This window comes from Myotis yumanensis, unplaced genomic scaffold, assembly GCF_028538775.1.
Source record: "Myotis yumanensis isolate MYYU_CA2020_CCGP unplaced genomic scaffold, mMyoYum1.0.hap1 SCAF_8, whole genome shotgun sequence".
Taxonomy (NCBI): domain Eukaryota; kingdom Metazoa; phylum Chordata; class Mammalia; order Chiroptera; family Vespertilionidae; genus Myotis; species Myotis yumanensis.
This window is the reverse complement of record NW_027223759.1, coordinates 57,247,245-57,266,954: the sequence shown is the minus strand read 5'-3', so window position 1 is coordinate 57,266,954 and position 19,710 is coordinate 57,247,245. Positions and strand designations below refer to the sequence as shown.

The 19,710-nt window shown below is 37.1% G+C and overlaps 1 long non-coding RNA gene across 2 annotated transcripts in view; it reads left to right on the top strand.

The window, feature by feature from the left end:
- The window catches only part of LOC139015686 (uncharacterized), a 117,198-nt gene that overhangs the window by 85,162 nt on the left and 12,326 nt on the right, over positions 1-19,710 (top strand). Inside the window, exon 4 of one of the 2 annotated variants that reach the window (XR_011472480.1) lies at positions 6,359-6,441. The exons of the other annotated variant lie outside the window; for it this stretch is intronic. This is a non-coding gene — a long non-coding RNA (uncharacterized lncRNA). Of the gene's footprint in view, positions 1-6,358; positions 6,442-19,710 lie in introns of those variants that run through there. 2 annotated transcript variants of the gene reach the window in all.

Sequence of the window (19,710 nt, the reverse complement as noted above, 5' to 3'; positions counted from 1 at the left end):
AAGCCAGATAAAAAAATCACAATTTGTATGACTGTATTTATATGAAATGTGTAGAATAATTAAATCCACGTGTAGGATAATTAAATCCAATGAGTAAATACAATTCCAATTTTTTCATGTATTTAATTGATTTGTGTTTGTTCAAGGTTGAAGGAAGGAAAATAGGGTTTGACAGGATTTAGGGATTCTCCTTTGAGTGATAAAAATGTTCTGGAATTAGATAACATTGATGGTTGTACAACCTTGTGAAAATACTACATATATGAAACCTTAAAAGATGAAATTTATGGTATATAAATTTTATTTTTACTCAGCAATAAAAAAGAATCAACTTCTGACTAATGATAGATCACAGATCTCAAAATATTATGTTGAGAGAGAGAAGTCAGAAACAAATGAGTAAATACCAGATGAGAAGCCAGATGTGAAGGAATTTACAGGTCACTCTTTTAAGCAAATAAAATACATAAATATATCCTCCATCATTACCATGTAATAGGCACTGTTGTCAATTAATCTTCCATTTTTTTACCTGATTATTACATATTCAATTTCCTTGGCTCCATTTTCACATCTTTACAACATTGTGTGAAGTCATCCCCAGGAAACTATTTTGTTTTTAGACATAAAGGTAAAATAAGGTCACAAGTTATTTTCAGGTATTTAGAAAGAAGAAATATATAAACTCAATATATTACCATTTCTCTTTCATCTTTATTTCATTAAAACATATGGTACATGCAAAACTATGTACTAGCATGATAATAGGCAATCTATATTATCATTATTATAATTATACTATTCTGTACTTATGTACTTCAGATATCTTCTCATCAAGAATCCCTAATGGCTTGACAAATGAGTAAATATAATTTCTTCCAATTTTTTCATGTATATAATTGAGATAATATGAAATAGGAGAACAGAGTTGAAGCTAGACAGAAAGGCTTTGGAATAATTCAGAGGAGTCCACAAAAATTGAACAGAATTTATTTGAGCCTATTCTAACCTTTAGATCATATCCCCCCCCAGAGAACATAAAGAAACCCACCCACCAGTGCACCCTGGAAATACTGACTAAACTCTCTAGCAACTGGTGTGTTAGGAGTGATTTCCTGTGTGCAGTATACACAGCCAGAGCATTCGAGTCAGACACAATGAGCAGAGGCCAGACATGTCAACGTTTTTACAAGTTTTCGTTGGAATATTACAAATGCTAAAAGATTTCCAATATTTTGCTTTTACCATTTATTGCACTCACTGTTTAATTCAGAACTGTTGCCTATTCTCTTTTTGTGCCTTTATATCCCATATAAAAACTTCCACTAAACTGCTGGGCGATTTAAAATACTATTTAAATAAAATCTTTTTGGAAGGCCTTATTAGGAGCTGAGTTGGGTATATGAGCGAAGGTTTCTCCACCTGAAGCCAGAGATGTCTATTTAACTGCTGTGGTTCTTTCTCTAGGCCGTGAGCATTGACTGATTTACTGTCACAGATAATCCAGTGCTCGGCCAGAAGCCATTTCAGTTTAAGGGCATGTGGTTTGGCAGGCAGCATTGCTTGCAATAATGTAATAAAACAGAAAGAAATCCATACCTGGTTGTGAAAGAAAAAAAAATCTATCTATTTCGCCAGAGGCAGGTGAATGGGTCTGTGTGATTTAGCGGTGGGTCAGCGCAGAGCTATATAAAATAATCCACCATGACTTGTATTTCTGAAAATGTCCAGCATGCTTCAAAGTTCCTATGGGCTGTGCACTACTGGAAGGGGTGCGGGCAATGATTACTAGTTGTATTTGTCTTCTCAGGCCATTGGTTTATGATGGTGCTATTACCATTGATGGTGGTTCTGGTCAAGGTTCTTTTGGTTGCAATGATCAGAATGTCATGTAAACTCACCCAAATCGCATAAAAAAAAAAGTAGAGGTAGGCTTCGAATACGATGGATGGAACTGAGACAGAAGCTATTCTCTGTCTGTAGGTGCTGCCTGCCTCACTCCTGCCACTCCTTCCAGCGAGTCTGCTCTGCTCCTCTCTTTCAGCATGTTGCCCTGCTCTGCTTGCACATACAAGTCATGGCACCTCACACTTTGTCCTTTCCTGTATCATAGCCTTTATGCTGTAAGTCCATTGTTAACAGACTGAGTCTCTCAATTTCTCATTTATAAATTGCTAGTAAAATAATCTGTTTGGGCCGGCTCATCTATGTTTTGGCCCGGTCTTTGCACTAGGTGATATCACAGGTTTCTCTCTTGTCAGCCTATAAAGTGGTGCCTCCGGGTGGTTTGAGCAGGGACCCTCATCCCACGGTCTACTGTTCATTCAGCATGGACTGTGGTCAGGAAAGGCAATAGTAGGCATGCTGATATAACAATGGCTTATAATTTTATTAAAGCTAGATATGTCTTCTTTCATTGAAAAATGTTGACTAGTTAGTTGATGCCACTATATTATGTACCATGCTAAATTCTGGAGATGCAACTGTCAGCAAGATGGAAAATCTTAGTTCTTTACTCATTTGCCCTGGCATGGCACCCTCTTATCTCCCTTAGGCCTCTTCCAGCAAGTTTATTCAATGTGTCCTTTATTTGGGGTTTATAGTACCACCTCTGAGTTTTTTTGATATTCTGTGTCCTAAAGATCATTGCTTATAATAAAGCACAAAGCCCTTCCATTTCTATTATTCCAAAATTTATGAAAACTATTTCCTCCACACGGTCTTTTCACTCACCCTATATCAAAACCACTCCCCATTTCCCACCAGTCTTCCACTTTATCTGTCTAGTGTTTATCACTTTAATATGACCTTCATTTAGGCTTATCTTCTCTGTTTGAGCTCTGGTCATGGCCATGAGCTGATGAGAAGCCTTGTTGAAAGAGTTGAGGCCACACTGTTCTCTATTGATACACATTTGTCTTAAATTAATTTTTAGGACCTAGACTTGCAGAAGGAGAGTTTATTATTTAAAAACCTGCTCTTACAGTACAGAGGTTGTGAAAAAGCATTTCTGTGTCATGCAAGAAACTGGCTAAATAAATGTGATTCTCTGGTGATTCTCCGAGCTGGTAAAATCCAGGTACACTATTGTTTCTTCCTGCAGGTTCTTTAGCAAACCAAGTGAATAGCCCACTAGAGAAAAGTTGTCACTTTCACTGATTCATCAACATTTTCCCCTGCAATCACAGTACCTGTGCCATCTGTGTTTAGTACTTTACAGAAGAAAAAAAAAAGCTCTTTGCGACTGCCATACAAATCAGGGGCACTAACAAGGTCACACAGAAGGGAATTTCAGGGCTCTGGGAAGATGTTCTCCTGCATGGCAGTCAGCAGTAAGGCAATAATGGCATTCTACACAAGTTCTCCTGCATCCCAGGCTGCTCTGCCCCAGCCTAGAGCGGCTTCTGGTCCAGTGGGAAATGTGTATTATGCCTGGGTTAATTTGCTGATTAATCTCTAGTCAGTGGTTTGTGCTTTCCCCAGATGGCCAATTAAAATTTACAACTGGCAGAACAGTGTCCTGTTGGCAGGCTGCTGAGGGGCTAAAGCTAGAGGCAGTGACAGAAGGCATGGGCCCAGTTTTGCCTTCTTTTCTCCTCCTCTTGTCTTTATTTCCCTGTCTTGCTCTTTTTAAAGCTGCTGGATTTATTCAGAGGCAAGCGTAAGCTGGGCTTACGCGGCTAAGTGTGAGATGTGTGGTGCAGTTTACAACTCTGCTGCTATTTACTCTTCAACACTCTCAGGGCCGCTCCAGTATTCCAGGCATCAACAGTTTTACCCACAGCAAATAGAGCTGACAAAATCAGCCAGGGGGCACAACTGATTTAACAGCTTCTGAAATGTAATAGCCTTTTTTTTTTTCCCCCTGATTTGCAGTCCCCATGGATTGATGGTCTAATATCATTCACTTCCTCACAAATATATAAAACATTTACAGTTGTTTGTGTAAATCAAAGGCAAAGTGCTATGTGTGAAGCTGATAATAAGTAATGCCGTGATAGATATGAAGGATAACGCACTTTTACGGCAGTAACCCCCCAAATTAACTGTTGCTTTTTATTTAGCATTCTGTACAAACTGCTTTGTATACACATCCGAATAAAACACAGCAAGGGATTTAATTAAAGAAATGCAATTTGATATAATTATTTTATAGTGAAATATTTACCCTGTGTTTCAAATATGCATGCATCATCTGGATTGGAAATTCTGAAGGAAATTGTTAATCAAGGACCATTGATCCTTAAATAAGCCAAGCATGGTAATGATGTATGGTATTATGACAGTTTGTTATTTCCACTAACTGTTGATAACAGTTGCCAAAATGTAAAATAAAATAAATATATTCCATGAGGTGGAGAAAAATATTTGTAAGCTGAATATTGCATTATTGATGGTAAAAATAATTTAGGGCACTCAGGTGTCTCACATATAAAATAAATAGGAATGGAGGAGGCATTGTGTAAAGTTACCTTTGTGTGAAATACATAGAATTTTGGATTCTGTTTTTTTATGGACAGGATATGTCACAAATTACACACTGGACAATGGCGAGTCTCTATGATACTTTTAGATTAGACTTACAGGTGTAACTCTGTAAGTTATTTTCACCATACTATATGCCACAACAAATAGATAGTTGTTAAATTTATTTTATGAAATAGAATTGGGAAATGATTAGAGACGTAGCAATTTCCACGTAGGCAGTGACTGTATCATTATCGGGCACATAGTGAGTGCTCAAGAAAGGTTGGACTAGTAGACTAATTTCCCCAACAAATAGGAAGATCTCAGTTTGCTCCCTGCAAGGTTTTCCATGTGAACCTCCATTCAAACTAAAGCTCTCAGAATGTTTTTTCAGGATGAGGTTTCTCATGTGTTCCCGCCTTGATTTATTCTCATCCAAGAGATCATAGCTCCCTTCATGGCATCCTTTGTCTTTGTTTATCCCTCACAGTGCCTACACTAGTATATCTTCTCAATAAATGTCCGCAGAATTAAATTCTAGGTGCTTCTTGAACTGCTGCTGCGCCTGATAGAAACAACTCAATTCCATTGATAAACCTCCCATATTAGAAAGCAGACTTTAACTATACAGCATCTTAGTTCAACTTATGAGATGAGTGTAGGCCAAAAGAATCGTAAATGGGATATCCATGAGACAAAATTGCAGAAATAATGTTTCTTAGTTTTGTATTAAGTTTTTTGTCTAATCGCATAGATTATAAATGTTCTTTGGAGTAAATATTTTGCCAATAAAACAAAGCACTTTTATGTAATGTATGCGTTTCTTTGAGGTAGTTAGCAATACTTGAATTGTATTTTTTCTCAACTGATTGGGGAGTTTGTGTCTAATTAGTAACTGATTCACTCTAGAGATAGGACGAAAATGAGAGGTTGTGTAGTGCCCCAACTTGGAAATACTAAACTGTGAATCATTGTGTCTTGATGGGGGGACTGCAAATAGCTCCACATATATTTATTAAGCACATACTTCAAGGTACTGTGTTAGACATTTGGACATTAGACATAGTTCCAAATATAAAAAAGCTTGTGATCTATGAACCGAAATAATAGTAAAATAAAGCATAATATGATCACTGCAAATACAGACTAAAAAGACTCCACTAGGACAGTGATTGATTTTGTCTGCAGGGATTGGGAAAGGATTCTTCAGGAAAGTGAGCCTTAAAGAAACCGCTAAGATTTTAACAGGGAACGAAGAGAAAAGGGACAGGGAGGGCTTTCCAGGAAAAGGGAATTGCATGAGCAAAGGTGTAGAGGTGGAGGAAAAATATTAATTTAATTCAAGGAGTAAAAAAATGGATTAAAAGAATGATGAGAACATGGGGGTGTGTGAATGAGGGTACAAAACAAGGCTGAAAAGGTCAATTGGTAAATTTAAGGTGTAGAAATTTGAAGCAAGTTTTTGATCAATGCAGAATCATCAAATCTGCTGGGTAGGGAAGTAATCCTAGTCCTACCTACATTCAACAATGAATTAGAAGTGGGAGTCTGGCAGTAGGGAGGGAAATCATGTCCATCACAATGACATAAACAAGAGGTATAAGGGTCTGGATTACAATGGTGATAAGAATGAAGAAGAGGATGAATGACAGAGCTATTTCTGACTTAGAATTGATAAAACTGGATGGCAATGAGGATGCTGAAGATGAGGGAGAGGGTAAAGTCAGAGATGGCTCAAGTTTTGAGGCTGGGAGCCAGAATGGGTGGCAATATCCTTACAGGAAAGAGAAAACAATTGAAAGATCATGTTTATAGGGAAGAGAGTCCACTAAATTTTGAAGTTATTGAGTGTGAACAACTGACATGGTCTTATTTTTACTCTATCTAACAGATTACTGAAAATGAGTTAAAGACTAGAGCTGTCGTTTTGCTGGTCACCTGAGGAATGTGTTAACTGAAGTCATAGAGATGGATAAATTTTGAGGTGGGCTGATTCTCCATACTTACATTAGCACAAGGATTATAAAAATACTGAATTACTTCTGTATTGGGTGGTACTTCTAGCTGCCCCAAGCTCTTCAATGTGCTCTCTGGCCCAGCTGTCCCAACCCCTTTACAGAGACCCTTGGAGCTACAGCTGCATAATCACAATTAGAATGTTAACATCTATCCATCATAAGGCCCGCAGGACCCTGCCACAGAGTTGTGGCTCTATCTATTCTAATTGGTTGGTGCCCTTGCCATCACTTTCTATTGTTAAGTAATTTTCTTGCCACCCTAGTCCACAGAAGAACTATATTCCAAGAAAAGAATCAAGCTAAAGAGTGTGCTAGATAATACAACAGGTAGGAGGAAGTGATCACAAGGGACATTAATGTTCCTGTACTTTGTACCTACCATATGCTTTTAAACTAGTTGCTAGGGTAAAGCATATGATGAGATAAATTCAAAAAATGGTATGTGATAAATGTGTGGTGGTACAGACAATTAAATAAAAAGATGGTATATACAAAGATGCTCAATATAAACCTTTAGTTTCATTCTCTCATAAAGTGCACATAACTGGCCATATGCATTTGTGCTAGAATGGGCCTGTGCATTAGAATGCAGTGGTATTATACACACACGTACACAGTTTTATTCTACGTAATTCTGCAGAACTGAGTTTATGCAATTTTCTAAGCTAAAGGAAGTTGAATTTCACTGGAGTTACTGTATCCATTGCTGCATACAATGTTCATCCACATTCTCTTTTTATAGATTATACCTACATTGGAGAAAACGTAAAGAGGAATTACCTAGAATAATGCAAAACAGGGAGCATACATTGAGTTATACCAGTAATAGTAGCTTTGACTACTGGATTGTGAATGTGTTACCTACGAGCTTCAGGTTCTTGAGACTGTTTTGTGCAAACTGCAAATTCTGGAATCTCAAAGATTTCTCTTATCTTTCTTTTTGTCAGATAGAGAGGAACGTAACAGATCCTTCTAAGGCAAGATGGTTGGAGTTTTCCAGGGGAGAGGTCATGTAGCAAAATCAGTGTGCTGGCTGCAATCTTATCATGGTTTCTCAGCATGAGGGAAATTTAAGTATTCATGATATTGTAATTACTGCTGCTGGTCCCATGTTTCATTAATGACCTTGGAAGAGAGTGAGAAAAGTGTATTTTCCCTTCCTCAGGAGAAAAATAAATTCTTTTATACTTATTTGCTATTACATTAATATTATACTATATCAATTGTTTAATTTGATCTGACAATTAATTGGCCCTACAAATGCTATTTTTCCTTTCATTAACTACTCTCAGAGAGAACAATTTCGAAGACATATTTCCAAGTTATTAACCAGTGATTACATAAGCCCTTAAGTAAATAATGAAAATGTAAATATTAGATCTCTGTCCTAATAAGAGGTGGTCAAAGTACTGTTAGATATTATAGGGTACACTCAGCTCATTATCATTGTTTTCATTCTCTTATTTGTCCATGCCTGTTCATTGTACACTTAAGTAAGACAGAGTGTGGTGAGCCCATAGACCTTTTCGGCATAAATTTATGTTTGATTATTTAATTGAAGGTCAAATCAACTCTTGTCTGTTTTATGGAAATCCACAACATCTAGTAAGGAAGATGAAGTCTTTTTCAAAACTGCCAAGTCAGTAGCAAGCAATATATATCTACCCCTTAGTACTTCTAGTAATCAGTACTACTAAAGCTCTAGAATTGGCACAGAATGGTAAATGTAAACAGGATTTGGATATATTTAAGTTATTAAGTTGAGATTTTTACATGGAAATATTTTTATCTTATGTAAATATTTTATGTATATATATATATATGTATTTACCTTAATGATAAAATCATAATGAAACAGTAAATGCTTGGGGCAAACACAAGTGAAAATAAAGCCCGTTACTGTGTTTTACTCTCTTAGTCTACATTTGAAAGCAAGATGTAGAAGCACAGATAATATTTATTATTAGGGACATCAATCATTATTCGGAAATTTAAATTACATACAATTTAAGGTGAAGAAATGGTTATTCATCAGCATATTCAAGACTTTTGCCTAAATTTGCCCATTGGGAGATAACACAGACAGGAAAGTATGTGTTTGTGGGACCTGAGTTGCTGAGTGTAAGTTCTGTAAGTAGAAGGGTCAGGTTGAGATAGGATTCTATTCAATTTTTATTTATTTTATTTTTTTTTAAATATATTTTTTTAAATATTCAATTTTTAAAAATGCATTTTTATTATAATGCATTTTGTTACTTAAATATGGTTTTATTCAGGTATTCATTCATTAAAAATATTGGGTGTCTGACACAGGGGAGAAGAGAAGAGAAGGGAAGGGAAGAGAAGGAAAGGGAAAGGAAGGGAAGGGAAGGGAAGGGGAGGGGAGGGGAGGGAAGAGGAGGGGAGGGGAGGGGAGGGAAGGGAAGGGAAGGGAAGGGGAAGGAAGGGAAGGGAAGGGAAGGGAAGAGAAGAGGTGAGAACCCTTTTGCAGCTCCAGACTCTAGGGAATCAGCCCTATGTTCAATCCATCCCGGGGACAAGGAAGTACTGTGAATGGAAGTGCCACAGTCTGGTTTAGACAGGTAATGTTCCTTGACCTACGAGATGAGACTAAGTTTAATAGGAACTCTGATTATAAATCCTCTGAGAAAATGCATTCTCTGTGCTAGCAAAGTGCCTGGAACACAGTAGATCCCCAATAAGAACAATTAGCAAGTGAACTATTGCTTCACTTTTATGAAATTGTATAGTTATATGTTATTCATTTGAAACAAAATCTCTATTTTTCCACTGCTGGTCAATATTTCAAACTACTGACTCCTCCTAAGGCTAGCTCTCTCTCCTCCCTTATGTATTTGCTCATATGCTACTTTCCTAGTGAAGTCTTCCCTAATATTTCTATTTGAAATTACATTTCTTCATCTACTTTCTTACCTTAATTTTCTCCATAGCACTAATAGCCATTATAGTTATTACATGTTTATTCATTTGTCTGTCTCCTCCCACTAGAATGTAAACTCAGGAAGCAGCCAATCAATGATTCTCTGTCATCATTGATGATTTTACCTCTCTCTTCCTTCCTCTCTGAAATCAATAAAAATATATTTTAAAAAATATTTGAAAAGAGATTAAGACCAAACAAAAAACCCAAAGGCTTTGAAATCAGATGTGAGTTCAAATTTGAGACCTGTAAAACTGGAAATAATAAGAGTGACAGAGTCCTTGTGAGGTTTAAACAGTATATTCATTACATAACAAAATGCCTAGAAGAGTCAGCCTTTAATAAATGTTTTCTATTAATTATTAGTACCTTATAATTATCACATAGTCAGATAATATAATCCTAAACTGCTGCACTTTGTCATTGATAGTCATTTATTAATTTTCCCTTAAATAGGTATGTGGTTTATTGAACCCATCTAGGCCAAGAGGTGAAAAAGTGAAGTTGTGGAAAATTCAACGGTACGGTCATGCCCCCATAAAATAAAAATATTACATCCTAATAAAACTTGTCTTTTGTTACTAGGGACATGCTTTGAGAATTGGAAAAAAGATTAGCAGAGTTTAGCTCATGTGAGAAAGATTTTTAAAAAACTCAGCTAATAAGATCTTACATTCAATTATATATTGCTTCATAAGTCTCTAAAAACTTTCTCATATTATATCATGTGATCCTTATAAGAACATTGGATAGTAATCAGAATAGATCTAAAACCTACCTTTAAATGTGGAGGAAACTGACAAAAAGGATGTGACTTACCTAAAGTCACATGGCTGGAAGGAGGTGGAACAGCAACGAGGACATAGTCCTCTGCACACTAGCATCTCCTTTCCTGATAAAAAGGAACTCAATAAATGCATTTGGTTTTCTGACATAAATATTTTATTTTCACATAAGAAATAAAAAAATTACAGTTTGTTAAATTCAGTAAAAAAAAAAAATCTAAACTACTATTTTGGAACATAAATATCCTCTAAAATTAATTCCTCAGTTTAGTGTCTTGAGTTGGCTACAGTCCAATCTTAAAATGTTATTCTTCTGATGTGAGGCTGGGATAATCAGACAATGAGGAGAGCAACAGCACAATCTACTTATGGTACTTTGTGGTGCTTAGAGATAAGAGTCACTACAACTCCAAAAGTGTCACACGCTTTGACTTCAGTAAATGCGAAGGGACCCTGCAGAAGGCATTTCTAAGAGATTAACTTGATTTTTCTAAGTGAGAAATGGAACCTCAGATGTAATAAAATTATGGAAGTGTTGATGTTTGTTTTTAATCCAAATCAATAATTTAATCCCCAGATAGATTTAAGAATCAATATTTTATTTAATACAAAAATCAATCTTTTGGGACAACCACAGCCTTTATATGAATAATTTTATCTCCTGAAATACTGTCAAAAAGATAACTTCATAAACTTTAAAGATATGAATTCTAGGTGAATGGCAAACTGATTCTAAAAACAGAAGGATTCCAGTTTGCTGAAGGCATACAAATGGAAAAGTGCTTATAAAGTAGAACAGTGGCTAAATAATTACACCATATTTTGTAAGGGTTTCCAAGGGTTTCCATTTTTTCCAAGGTTTATTTCTATAGCAGTTAAAAAATAGAGAATTATGGTCATTATATATAAACAGTAGCTCAAGAAAGAAGTACAGAGTGGCCATAAAGCATATGTGAGCAAAGAATGAACTATTGCAGTAAAACATTACAAAAGAAAATGAAGTTAAGATTGCTGCCCTTCAACAAATAGACAACCAGATATTTCTCCAACAAATGAGTTTATTCAGTAACAACAAAGAATTGCAGTTGGGGACAAAGGATCGAATGGAGAACCACATGCAAGTCTTGAGAGACAAAGTAAAGGAGATTATTTTATTGAGAAGAGAATGTTGGGAGAGTTATCATAAACAAAAAGCTCTTACTGTTGGGGTCCAAAATGAAAATGGGGCATGAGAGTACCACCCTTTTGGCCTCCTGGTTTCATTTTAAATGAGGTTCCTTGTTATTAAGTTTTACAAGATGACAATCAGTGTGATAAAAGCTTGAGACTGGAATTTTGCTGACTAAGGTTTAAATCCTGGCTCTATCACTTATATCTTGAGAAAATTACTTAATCTCTTGAACTTCCTCTTCCTCATCTAAAAATGAGGCAGTATGCCAAATGGTTTGGCTTGGTGGATAGAGGATTGGCCTGCGGACTGAAGGGTCCCAGGTTTGATTCCGGTCAAGGGCATGTACCTTGGTTGCGGGTACGTCCCCAATAGGAGGTGTGCAGGAAGCAGCTGATCAATGTTTCTCTCCCATCGATGTTTCTGACTCTCTATCCCTTTCCCTTTATCTCTGTAAAAAATCAATAAAATATATATAAAAAATAAAAATGAGGCAGTAATTATACTCTCTTACAGGGTTTTATAGAGATTAAAAATGATAATGCACATCAAATGTTTTGCATAGCTCCTGTTATATAGCAAATGCTCAATGAAAATTATTATGATTTATACAAAGTCACACATAGAATTGCAAAGATTCTGAACATCAGAACCAAAATAAAATTATAGTCCTGAAATAGATGGGTATCAACGATTATTAAGAATCTAACTAGTACACCTAGGTAATGTCCCTTCTTTTAAGTTAAACAACAACAACAACAGCAACAACAAATAAACCCAAAACTAACAACAAGAACAGAAAAAAGCACTATGGTTTACTGAATGAGCAGAATCACCTTTCAATCAATCCTGCTAATTTATCATAACTTAATAATGTAACTAAAATTTAAAAGATGTTTTCCTACATCAATTAAAAGGAAAAATTTAATTCAGAAAATTAAGATTCAAATTTAACTCAAAGGTTGATAATTTTTAGCTCTTGTTATCCAATTAAACTTAACATTTATTTACTGAAGGTCTACAAAATGCCTACAATTTATTCACCAGACATTATTAAATTATAATACTTTAAATTAAATCCAGGCAAAATACTATACCAAAACAGCATTCATCAGCAACAGCACAGGTCTAGTATCTAATAAATGTTAACTCTCATCCCACTCAGTTTTGTTTCTCTAGAACAGATATGAAAAGTTAGAGGTTAGTCACTTCAAGAATTAAGACTGGTCCAGAAAATAAACAACACATCTCTGTCGCTCTCCGCTTGGCACAGAGCATGGCAACAAATGCTTGGCTGAAAATGGATAAACAGGGAAAGTGGCTGTAATCACACCCACAGAGCAAGCAGCTGCACTCCTACTGCCCTGCCTTGAGCCAACTGCTCATGCTCAGACCGGGTGAGCCCAGGATTGATCGCTATGCAGGTAAAGGAAACGAAAACTCTTTCACTGTCACCCAGGCTTCTCCTTGTGACACGGCACCTCTTGCTCCGATTAAAGAAGGCCACGAGGCCATGCACTGTCTTTTGTTAAATATATGGACATAAATAAATATATGTTAAATGAAGGAAAATATAATGCAGGTCAGCCAAGACATTTAAAAAAAAAAACAACCACCTCTGAAATTTATTTTTCCTGGCTATCCTGTCAGCCAGTGATCTGGGTAGTATTTCTGAGGAGAGAAAACAATAATCAAACTGCAATAGTTCCCTCAGTTAACCTAGAAGTTAACATAACTATGCCCACGGCCCATTTAACTTAATGGCTTGCCTGTCCTGGAATTGTAGATAGGGCTTGCAATAATCATCTTATACTGGAGTGCTGTGGACCCGTTATTTATCAATTGTTTAGAAAGAAGTCAATCCCAAACTCTCAGTTCCCCAAATGAAAAGATAAAATGTTAGAGAAGACGGCTGTACTGGATTGCAGAATCAAAGGGGGAAACCTGATTAGGTCATCTGTGTGACATCCAGAATGATAATGAACTTAGGGACTTAACATCTTGGAAAGGGTGAGAGGTGCTTTTCAGCACTAAACAAAGCAAAGCTGAAGCTACCGGTCACTGCGGCTTGCTTTGTAGATTCACACCAAAGTGTGTATTTTCCTGGGCAACACGCACAAAAGACCCGTGCGCTTTGTGATGCGAAAATATTACCTACCTAGATTCGAGGTGGATGCTATAAGCCAGGTTCTTTTTGTCTAAAATGCAATAGGAAAAGGCTATACTTCCAACAGTAAAAAAGGAATTATACTTCGGTGAGGGAATAGTAAAGGTTTCCAGCACTTTCACAGGCCAAGCAAATGTCTTCCTCTGCCATGTAAATGCAGTGAAAAGATATCTGCATCAAATGACAGGATTTATAGTCGGCAGAAAAAGCGGAACCACGTAAAGATCATTTTTGCATTAAAATTTGGTTTTCTCTACTAGTATATATTTTAAAAATATAGGTGTCTTTTGCTAATGAAGTACATCAAAGCATATTATGTTCTACATTTTGTGAGAACTAGGCAATTTATAAATGCTATTCACATTTAATTAGTAGTCATTTCTTCTTCATAAGCATATTTACTCGGATCTCTTGTTCCTACGGCAACCCAGTGAGTACTACAGCTATAAGAACAGCCTAGACTAACCTCAAAAAGGATGGAGATTAATGCGCAACCTCAATATTAAGACTATAATGCAAAAGACCAAGCAATAAGATTGGTGAGAGGAGCATTACAAAGAAGCTTCAAATAAGAATCTCTTATTTCAAGCAGCCTATTTATAGCAGCACAGATTTTATTTATTCAAGAGTGCCTATAGTATACAGCGAATATGAGAGATGACTCATTTAGTGCTAAGTTCTGCTTAATTGGCTCTCCACTCAGGTACAGTGTTACACATGCACATATATATATACATACATGTATTATAATCGTCTAACACACCAATCAAGAGACTATATAAACAATATAACAAGCAGTTGTGCTCATGGATGTGGCCCTTAAATACTGCACTTGTTTAAAAAACAGGGAGTCTTTAAAATTAACTTAGATATGAGATAATGTCATTAAACATTTAATGAAAAATGATTCTTAAATATCAGTGTTTATGCTATTTTAAGGGTAATTTATTATCTGTTCTTTATTCCAGTTCCATTACTCAACTCTCATCAAAGGGTTGAATTGAAAATAAATAACAAGAGCATTGTTAAGGGAACCAGAACAAAAATAAGTGGTAATAAAGAAACAAATTTTGCATATTCCCCTAAGTTCTGTTTACCAGGGAGAGTTCTTAATTTAAAGAAGTAGGTGGGAGATTCAGGTATAAGGAACTTAGGCTAAAACCTATTTTTTTTTTTTTACAAAAAGTTATATAATTTCACATTACCTATGAGGAATAAATTAAAAATAATTATGAATTATTTACACTAAAAATAATAATACATAAAAAATAAACTTCTTATAGGTAAATTAATTTTGCTTTGCATGTTACAGATGGTTGGCAAATAATTACTGCACATTATTTGTCCTAAAATCTCTTTATGTCTCAAGACAATCTGTGGGAAAGAAACTGAATATGGAGAAGGATGAATTAGAAATTATATAATCCTTGTTATCAAATCATGCTTAGGAAAAGTGACAGGCTCTCTTCAGAGCAGGGCAGTTCGTCCTTGCTACAACACGAGGCAGTGGCATCGTTATCAAGCCTCCAAATTATCTTGCTTGGTGGCAAAAAGTAAAATGACGCCTTCTGACCTTTCCACATTGCTTCATTAACTCTAACTTGCCAGCAACAAGTACAAATGCGAAGCTTTCTGCAGCCCCCTCTGATATAACTGATTAAAAGAAGTAGCGGCTCAGCAGCTGTTCAGGAGACTGGGTACCGCTCACGTGCTAAATGAGGGTAATTCAGTGTGTGGCAAGAAACGTCTGCTGTACATTCACTAATATCCAGTCCTGTTTAGCCAGAGCATTTCAAATGTGTTCCTTTCTAGATCTAGAGGGAGAGGTGCAGATGTAAAACTTTGTATACCTTCTCCAGAATCCTTATGAAATTATTTTATATGACTCTATAAATAAAAAAGGAAGTATTATTTTATAAAGGTAAATCTGTGCAAATATTAATGATCAGCCAATTCTGTTGCCTCAAATCCAGTTCTATAATATCAAGTCCCTTTTAAACATAGTCGTTTCTACCTGTAATTTTCTTTTGTGAAAATGCACCTTTACCAGCGACTATTGTCTATGCAGTGAATTAATTATACTCAACAATTAAATCGCCAGGCATTTCTCTCCAAGATAATCTAGGAATTTGATTTCAGCATTTCTATAGGTACTTTTGTGCCTGTATGGGGAGTATTTTAATACCAAAGAACACAGCAACTTAAATGCCATTGCCTGGGCTTTATGAAAAAGCAATATAGGGGAGAAAATAGGGCAAATATCAACAACAAAGAAGCTCTACTTTGAGTCAAACAATAAATGCAAATAAAAGAACTAAACCAGAGGAAAAGGGGTGGGAGGGGGGCGCATTGTGGTCTGAGTATTCCTTGCTGAAAATGCTCACCAGCATATTTAAGGCAAAAATATTCTACTATCTTAAAACAAAAAAATCATGATCGGCCATCAGTGAATCCTCTTCGCTCAGCTTCCCAGGTAGATTTAAAACGCAGTCCCAGAGGCACCAGGACATGAAAACTGAACCCCCTTGCCGCAGATAATCAGCACAGAAGCGCAGCTAACTTCCTAAATAACCACAATTAAATTTCACACACTCTCCTCTGCCTTCCTGGTTTCCAAACGTGGGTTATTTATCAGAGAGAAAAAATTGGAGGCTGCGTCCGCAGAAGGCAGCCAGGCACTCCTAACCTAATTAGCGTTAGCCACCTCTGAAAATAAATCCCCTCAATCCTGCAGCTCAAAAGTCACTCCCCACCCCCATAGTGCTCCATACACACCAGCAGCCCGATGGATAATAACCTTCCACCCTGACCCTAGCAAATAGCACTAAAGAGGCATTTGCCACCACCTTGCAAGAAATCAGTTAAAAAAAAAAACAACAAAAAACGGGGGCGGGGCTGGGGGCGGGGGAAGGATGGGGTGAGTGAGATGCAAGCGATTTGCTTTGTCCGTATTTAAACTTAATGCCCACAGCACCACAAAATACTGCCCAGAAGCTGCCCTAGCCGGAAGCCTCAAACAGAAGGCTCAGAAAAGAATGGAGATTTGCAGATCTGATAATGAGCCAGTTAATGACATAAATGATACCTCAAGAACCTCACTAAACCATCCAGGTCCTACAATTTAATCTGTAATAAATACTCCTGCATCATTGCGAGATGGCTGCTCATAATGGCAAATGAAATATGCTGGTATGATAGGTACAATAAATCTGGATTTTCCTATGGTTCCCTCAGGCTAGAACAATATGTAACCACAGTGCGCACTGTCAGGATGAGCAGATCTCAAAGCCATCATAAAATCTAAATGGGGACTAATTAGGAGGCCCTTCCCTTCCAGAGTTACTATTTCTATTGACATTTTCCATGCATGAGCCCCTCCATAACATCATAAGTCACCAAGATAAGAACTCCCTAGATTATAGGGAAAAAGCTTTAATGGAGAAGTTGAACTCAAAGGCGATGCATAAATTTTCCTTTTGATACTATGGGAAGTCTGTGTGCAGTACTTTCTTTACAAACTTTCAAGCCATCAGCAGGGTACTTTTTAATCCCTCTGCAGCTTTGCCAAGGCCTGGCTGGCCAGGTCTCTGCACCAGGAGCCTGAGTGTCAGGTGGTGCCGGGGGAGGGCACTAAAGGAGAGTGGACTGCTTGTAAAACTGATGGCTGAGGCTCAGGTACACTTCCCACTCTGGTTTCTGGTTCAACGGCCTCTTGGTTTGAAGGTTGGGAATTGTCCTAAAGGTCACTCAAGATTAGGCTTTCCCCAGGCCCTTCCAATCAGGAATGGAGCAGATTTCTTCAAACAGCCCCTTTCAATGCAGAAAAGTGAATTAATTCTTGTGATGTCAGGAAGCCACAGGTCCGTGGGAAACAGAGAGGTGGAGTCGCCACTGTGCTTGGCAGGGGCTGGGAGTGAGCTAGCCAGGCACCTGAGCTGGAAAAGTGAGGCAGAAAAACCCAGCCATTAATTTCAGATGAGCCTTCTCTTTGTCTACCAAGAATATGACAAGTTACTTAACTTTTCTAAGAAACAAAATCCTCCATTAAAACAGAAACAAAAGTCCTGTAGGGATATTGTAAGGGTTGAAATATATATGTAGATATTTTTTAAAATAGCTACAAATATGATTACTTACACAACTTATTATTTCATTTTAAAGGAATAAAATTAGGACGATACCATGAAAAGGGCATGTTCAACCCCATGTTCTCTTTTCTCAACTTCGTTTTATGCCAGAGGAAAAACCAAATGTTGTTTGGGGTGAGTTGTCATTTGATCTTGTAAAATGTAAGTCCAATATTAAAGAGGCATAGCCCTGTTCTTCGTTTAATTACCTGCAAGTGTTATCTGATTTTTGTATTTGTTAAAGTATTTTTGGTTCCCGAATGCAAAGCTGAGTACTGAGGGCAGAGCCGAGGCACTGCCACTGAACTGCTTCTCAGCAAGGCAGCCCCATGAGCAATTTCATAACACTCAGGAGTCTACCTGGCCTTGAACATTTTCTTTCTTTTTTTGTTTTCTTCTTTAAATTTTTTTTTTCTCTCTACACACCAGTGAAGAACAAGCTTTACTGTTTTCCAAACACAGTAAGATAATTTAAAATTTCAATGGGCTTCCCCCTCTACCCATGCGCATAAAATTCCTGGTGGCTTTTTCTTGATCCCCAACCCAGGACCAAATCTAACTCACCCAACACTAAAACAATGACCACAAATACTTAGTCATTAATTTCACAGGCCATTATTCCAAGACAAAGACCTCTGACATCTGAAAGCTGGACAAAGGAATTCATACTCTGAGTAAAAGGAGAATTGGAGGGCCGAAGAAGGGAAGAGGGTGAGAAAAGAGACCCCCAACCTCCAAGAATCAAGTAGCTCCATTGACAGCATTAAAAAGTCTCCTGGGAGTCATTACCCAACAGGTCACCCATAGATTGTGCAGTAAAATAACTGTCCATTCCTCTCTGATTTATCTACTGTAAGAGACACCCTGACTCCCTGACCCAAGGCACTTTAAAACCCTATGAATAAAGATAGGACCTGGATACCTACAGTTACCTTCACTGTAGGGTGGTGGTACCATGAAGGAAAACGTCCATAGCTATCCACAGATCAACCAGCTGAAAATCTCCCACAGAGGTTGGACAGGGAACTTCACAACTACAATGCATTCTTCAGAAACATGCATGAGGAGGTCCCTTGGAGTAAAACTTAAACCATCTCGCTGACCAAGGCTACCTATAATTCAGATTATTCCTTCCATAAAAACAAAGCACTTTCACTCTATCTTCATTGAACTTAGGATTTACACATTCTCTGATGTCATGTGACTTGGATACACCAAAGCAATCTACTGAGAGTGCAGGTGCCGTTGGAGCCACCCATAAGTTTCCTCGGAAGAAGAAATGGTGAAACACTGTCCTTACTGGCTCAGGTTGAGCCAGGCATCATTGTTGCCCCCCCCGCCCACCCCCACCAAGTTCTTATCACTTATCACATTACATTAAATTATTTTTTTATATAGCTGTCAAACTTCAAACCCTGAATGATAAGTTCCTCAAAGGCAGATAAATGTGCTCTTAGCTTGTATTCCTAGCACTCTGCAATGACTGACATTCAGTAGACTTTTATAAATATTTGTAGAATTCAGTTATTATTTAGATTTTACTACTTTATTTGGAATCTGAATATCATGTTCAATATTTGGAGATGTTAAAAACAGTGACAGGCACAATAGAATATGTGTGGTTTAAGTTAGAGGAAAAGGGTTGATTTTCCTACTAATTGAAGCACAATAGGTAAATATTAGCTAATTTGGTTCTTTCTTTCTTTGCAGTAGTCTCTCTACTGAAATCTAGTTTTGGGGTAGGTACAATGCCAGATCTCAGTTCAACTTCCTGTTTTTAACCTTCCCCTTGAAATATATTGGCTGTGTAGTGTATTTTTATAGTAGTGTGTTTTGGGAAATAATTTCTGATACAAACAAATTGCTAGGCTCAAAAAGTACTTTATGGCCCTGGCTGGTGTGGTTCAGTTGGTTGGAATGTTATCCCATAGACCATTGGTGGTGGGTTTGATTCTTACTCAGGTTGTGGGTTCCATTCCCAGGTGGGCCCATACAGAAGGTTTATCTCTCTCTCTCTCATCTCTTTCTCTCTATCAT